The sequence below is a fragment of the Mya arenaria genome, chromosome 14 (assembly GCF_026914265.1).
Source record: "Mya arenaria isolate MELC-2E11 chromosome 14, ASM2691426v1".
Classification (NCBI taxonomy): Eukaryota; Metazoa; Mollusca; class Bivalvia; order Myida; family Myidae; genus Mya; species Mya arenaria.
The window spans coordinates 28,757,118-28,763,728 of NC_069135.1; positions in this window are offsets into that span (position 1 = coordinate 28,757,118).

Consider the following 6,611-nt stretch of genomic DNA (forward strand, 5'->3'; position numbering starts at 1 on the left):
CCTCAAAGGTCAAGGTCACACTTAGTGTTTATTCACAATGGAGTGCTGCATATAAGGACATAAAGTATAGGTTGTCGTGTCCGGGCTGTAACTTTCCCTTGTAAGGACAGATTTTAAAATAACTTACCAAATGTGTTCCACATACCAAGACGACGTGTCGCGTGCAAGACCCGTGTCCCTACCTCAAAGGTCAAGGTCACACTTAGTGTTTATTCACAATGGAGTGCTGCATATAAGGACATAGAGTATACGTTGTCGTGTCCGGGCTGTAACTTTCTCTTGTATGGACAGATTTTAAAATAACTTGCCACATGTGTTCCACATACCAAGACGATGTGTCGCGTGCAAGACCCGTGTCCCTACCTCAAAGGTCAAGGTCACACTTAGTGTTTATTTACAATGGAGTGCTGCATATAAGGACATAGAGTTTAGGTTGTCGTGTCCGGGCTGTAACTTTCCCTTGCATGGACAGATTTTAAAATAACTTGCCACATGTGTTCCACATACCAAGACGACGTGTCGCGTGCAAGACCTGTGTCCCTACCTCAAAGGTCAAGGTCACACTTAGTGTTTATTCACAATGGAGTGCTGCATATAATGACAGAGTATAGGTTGTCGTGTCCGGGCTGTAACTTTCCCTTGTATGGACAGATTTTAAAATAACTTGCCACATGTGTTCCACATACCAAGACGACGTGTCGCGTGCAAGACCCGTGTCCCTACCTCAAAGGTCAAGGTCACACTTAGTGTTTATTCACAATGGAGTGCTGCATATAAGGACATAAAGTATAGGTTGTCGTGTCCGGGCTGTAACTTACCCTTGTAAGGACAGATTTTAAAATAACTTACCAAATGTGTTCCACATACCAAGACGACGTGTCGCGTGCAAAACCCGTGTCCCTACCTCAAAGGTCAAGGTCACACTTAGTGTTTATTCACAATGGAGTGCTGCATATAAGGACATAAAGTATAGGTTGTCGTGTCCGGGCTGTAACTTTCCCTTGTAAGGACAGATTTTAAAATAACTTACCAAATGTGTTCCACATACCAAGACGACGTGTCGAGTGCAAGACCCGTGTCCCTACCTCAAAGGTCAAGGTCACACTTAGTGTTTATTCACAATGGAGTGCTGCATATAAGGACATAACAGTATAGGTTGTCGTGTCCAGACTGTAACTTTCTCTTGTATTGACAGATTTTAAAATAACTTGCCACATGTGTTCCACATACCAAGACGACGTGTCGCGTGCAAGACCCGTGTCCCTACCTCAAAGGTCAAGGTCACACTTAGTGTTTATTTACAATGGAGTGCTGCATATAAGGACATAGAGTATAGGTTGTCGTGTCCGGGCTGTAACTTTCTCTTGTATGGACAGATTTTAAAATAACTTGCCACATGTGTTCCACATACCAAGCAACGTGTCGCGTGCAAGACCTGTGTCCCAGCCTCAAAGGTCAAGGTCACACATAGTGTTTATTCACAATGGAGTGCTGCATATAAAGACATAGAGTATAGGTTGTCGTGTCCGGGCTGTAACTTTCCCTTGTATGGACAGATTTTAAAATAACTTGCCACATGTGTTCCACATACCAAGACGACGTGTCGCGTGCAAGACCCGTGTCCCTACCTCAAAGGTCAAGGTCACACTTAGTGTTTATTCACAATGGAGTGCTGCATATAAGGACATAGAGTATAGGTTGTTGTGTCAGGGCTGTTACTTTCCCTTGTATGGACAGATTTTAAAATCACTTGCTACATGTGTTCCACATACGAAGACGACGTGTCGTGTGCAAGACCCATGTCCATACCTCTAAGGTGAAAGATACACTAAGTGTTTATTCACAATGGAATGCTGAATATAAGGACATAACAGTGTAGGTTGTCAAGTATGGGTGGTATTTTTTATGTTCAGAGGCAATTTAAAATAACTTGCCATATGTATTTGACACGTAAAGGCAAGATAAACTTTTCATGTACTGACCTTGTTCGTAGGTCAATGTCACATTCGGGGGCATTCGTCACATACTGTGACAGCTCTTGTTTAGCTGCTGTATTGCCAAAGTGAAGATGACATCAAGATTGACTATGCCTGATTTTTTTCTTGTTTTTAATTTTACTTCTTTATTGATATACAACTGTTTTGTATAGTTAACTAGCTTTACCAATTTTTCATGTCAAGTAATTTTGAATATATACAACACCTGAAAGAAGGATGATATAGCTTTTAATTGTTTCATACTTAAATCAACTCTTATCAAAGTGTGCATTCAAAAAAAGAGATGCATGATCTTCAAAGCTCATAGATCATTCATGCATATTTGAACAAACCTATTAAACTGTCATGGTTGTTTCTTTTACAAAAGAAAAGCTCATATTAACATTTGAATAAAAAAACCTGTTTAATGTGAAAAAACAATCATTAGCTAAGATGCACTACTTAAACCTGTATATATCTCCATCACAAATTTACAGAGGAAGAAAGCAACTCACGTATGTCTTATGTTTTGTAAGAATAACAAAGTTTGGTTGAATATATTTTGTGTTTGTAGACATGATACACTGTTGACTCACAAGCAGACAAACAACAGACGGATGTGACTAGAGTCCTCACTGAAGTAAGAACCAAAAGAGGCGGCTAAAAACACAACAGTACAAACTCTGAAAGAAAGCAATATTTATACAACAAGAACTTGAAGGACTGGTCTACAGAAAGGTGTAAAGATGGACAGAAAATACAAAATAGCAGAAATTCAGCAATGGTTTGCCTAAAAGATTAATAGAAATACATAGAAGAACTGTCACATCATGGTTAACAGGCAGACCAAAACACTTCACAGACAGATGAAAAGAGGGAGGGGGGGGGGGGAGCAAGACAGACAAACATATGAACCATAAATATGCAGACATGAAGACATAACAGACAGCTGAGTCAAAATGGCTTGTTTTGACCTGGCTGCTTCACATATTGTCCAAGTTTGATGATGACCGTACAAAAGCTTCTCCAGCAGACAGCATAGTTTGTGTAATTTACTCCGTTCAAGGGCCATAACTCTGAAGAGTTTTTAACAACAGGACTTGTTTTCAAACATGGCTAAGATATTCTGCCATACATGTTGTCCAAGCTTTGTGATGATAAGCCAACACAGTTTGTGTTATTTTAGCAAATGAAGAGCCAAAACTCCTTGGGTGACATTATTAACAATGGAAACCTGGCTAAAATATTCTTCCTTTACACATACTGCCAAATTTTAGTGATCAGACAAAGCTCCTCATCTTACAATGGACAACAATTTGTGTTACCCCGGCACTCTAACATGACTGGGACAACCTGACTGGTTATTAAACCTTACTGAGAGATTCTGCCCATACATATATTGTCCAAGTTTAGTGAATATCAGACAATGTTCCTTGAGTTACAATCTAGACAATATACTTGGTTATCAAACATTGTTGAGATATTCTGCAAAAACATTAATGGTCAAAGTTAAGAGAAAATCTGACAAAGCTCCTCCAGTTACAATTCATAGCTGGCTAAAAACAAATTTTGGGTTATCTCAGCAAATCCAGGGTTATAACTCTGAAGTGAGTGGTGCGACATAGCTGGTTATCAAACTTTGCAGAGATATCCTACTTATACACATAATATTCTAGTTTGGTGATGATTGGACAAAAGGTCATTAAAATACAGCATAGACAACAAAGTCTGTGTTATTGTAGGAAGTTGAGGGATATAACTCTGAATTGACTAGGTTGACATCACTGGTTTTTAAACCGAACTTAGATATTCCGTTAGACACTTATTGTCCAAGTTTGGTAACTAAAGGATCAGACAATTGGTAATCAAGTTTTGGCGAGGACAGCAATTTTCATTGAAGCATTTTGAAGGCCATAACTCTTATGGGGGCAATAGGACTACATAAATCTCCAGGTGCAGCTGGGGCAAGCTTTTGTATAATTTTATGCATGTTCACATAGGTATTTCTTAATTTGAAAAAAGTGTCCCCTAACAATAGTTAAGACATGAAACTTTGATAATAAATAAATACACATGGTACATCCAGTAAATGTCAGAATAACTAGAACTCCGCGAGTCAGATGTGTTGCCTGATGAATTATTTACTGTCGACATTAGAGCTGTTAGATTGGCATTTCATTCATTTATAGACAATAATGTTGCCATTTAACTTTCAAGTGTAGGTGGCATTTGAACTGAAGGTTACAATGTTAAGCCAGACGAAAAATTAACAAAGGGCAATAACTGTAAAAATATGGAAGCAAGAGTTACAGTTCTTGTGCACTGCACTTGCCCTCAAGGAGATCTATCTACCTATTAAGTTTCAGGTTGATACCTCTTATAGTTTACGATATATGCCCCTGACAAAAATTAAGCTTGAAAATTAACTAAGGGCAATAACTCTAAACATTTAGATGCAAGAGTTCGATTCTTGTGCACTGCACTTGCCCTCAATGAGATCTATCTACAAAGTTTCAAGTTTAATATCTTATATTCTTAAAGATATGCCGCGGACGAAACTTTAAGCATGAAAAATTAACAAAGGCCAATAACTCTAAAAATATGGAACCAAGAGTAACAGTTCTTGTGCACTGCACTTGCCCTCAATGAGATCTTTCTAGCTACGAAGTTTCAAGTTGATACCTCTTATTTTCTTTAAGATATGCCCCGGACAAAACTTTAAGCATGAAAATTAACAAAGGGCAATTACTCTAAAACTAAGAAAGCAAGAGTTACTGTTATTGTGCACTGCACTTACCTTCCATGAGATCTATCTACATATGAAGTTTCAAGTTGAAAACTCTTATTTTCTACAAGATATGCCCCGGACAAAACTTAAGCATGAAATTAACAAAGGGCAATAACTCTGAAAATATGGAAGCAAGAGTTACAGTTCTTGTGCTCTGCACTTGCCCTCAATGAGATCTATCTACTTATGAAATTTCAAGTTGATACCACTAATTGTTTACGAGATATGCCCCAGCAAGTAAAAACGGGACGAGATGGCTGCCACCGCTGCTGCCGACAAAAGTAACCCCTCTATGTTGCATAGTCAGGTGACACAAAATTTCCTGACCAATGTAACGTTTGAAAGTTTTATGTTCATATTATAGTAATGTTGGTAAAGCTGTATGGTAGTGTCACCATTTAAGTAATTTTCTTGTGGCTTGGGTATACAGGTAATGAGGTATTAAATATTAATCCACCCAGTTGTTGGAGTAAACACTCCATCATAATTTTTCTACTGTCAGTTCTTACATGCTTCATGCATAAGTCTTTCTTTTCTAGTATGGCTTCTAAGTTTCGTCTGTCAAGAATGACTCAGTTCTCTTGGACATTGGTACAGCCTTTTTCGTATGAAATTAAATTATTGTCAGGAATCTGAGGTCTTCCATTCCCAAGCCAAGCCAGTGGATTTGTTTTAACACTAGGTGAACTAAGACAATAGGGACAAATATCATCAGCTTCTTTTGCTACATTTTTATTTCCTTATTTGTAATGTTTTCAACATTTTCACTTTTTTCTTTTAAAGCTGCACTCTCACAGATTGAACGTTTTGACAACTTTTTTATTTGTTGTCTTGGAGTGATTCAATTTTTGCAAAAATGCATGTAAACCAGTTATATAAGACTGCTGACAAAAAAATTAATCGCAGATTTTTATATTGAAGTTCAAAAAATGATGTTTTATGCATTTGTCCTAAACCCTTAGTAACGGTTTAAGCCATAAAACCTTAAATTTGGAAAGGAAATATGAAAATCTGCGATCTGATCTTCTGTCAACAGTCTTTTATCATTGGTTTGCAGATATTTACGCAAAAATTTGCTCATTCCAAGACAAAAAATAAAAAAGTTGTAAACACGGTAAATCTGTGAGAGTGCAGCTTTAAAGTGTTCATTAATAATTCTGGTGAAACTAATCCCAGCTTTAAATATGTTAAATTGTTTTGATATATGTCTTTTTTTATGAACCTTATATGGACTAACAAACTTGGGTTAATTGCTCTCTTACTTCTCTATCAAAACTTTGTCATCACTCCAAATGTATATATCCCAGCCATGAAAATTGAATATCGAGGAAGATTATATCCTATTATTCTTCGATCACGTAACTATATATCTCTTTGTCCTCATGTTTTTGTGCCAATTTTAGTGTTTTAATCTGCCCAATATAATTATTTTAACAAAAGGAAGTATCTAGTTCCATAATTTGCAAATATTCATGTCTGTGTTTGTGTTCCCTCCTTTATGGCCTTTCTTTTCCAGTGTTATAAATACACAAACCAGATTCAAGTCAGTGACATATAATTATCATTTAAATGTGTCCACTATCTGAATGATGTTAAGGCAGCCTCACTGTTGTGTCCAGGCTGAACTCATTCACAATTTGGTAAATTTGTACTCGAGTTTTAAAATCATTCAATAATGCATGTGGACAATACTTTATCCCATCTCTTGCATAATGCAATTTATACATGATGCATTTCTCATTTATTATTGTTTTATTCACAATCAAGCAGTTTCCGTCTTGCCTTTTATCTTCCTTTAGCTGTCTCCAACATAAAGACGGACTTAATGAGGACAAGCAGAACACAGA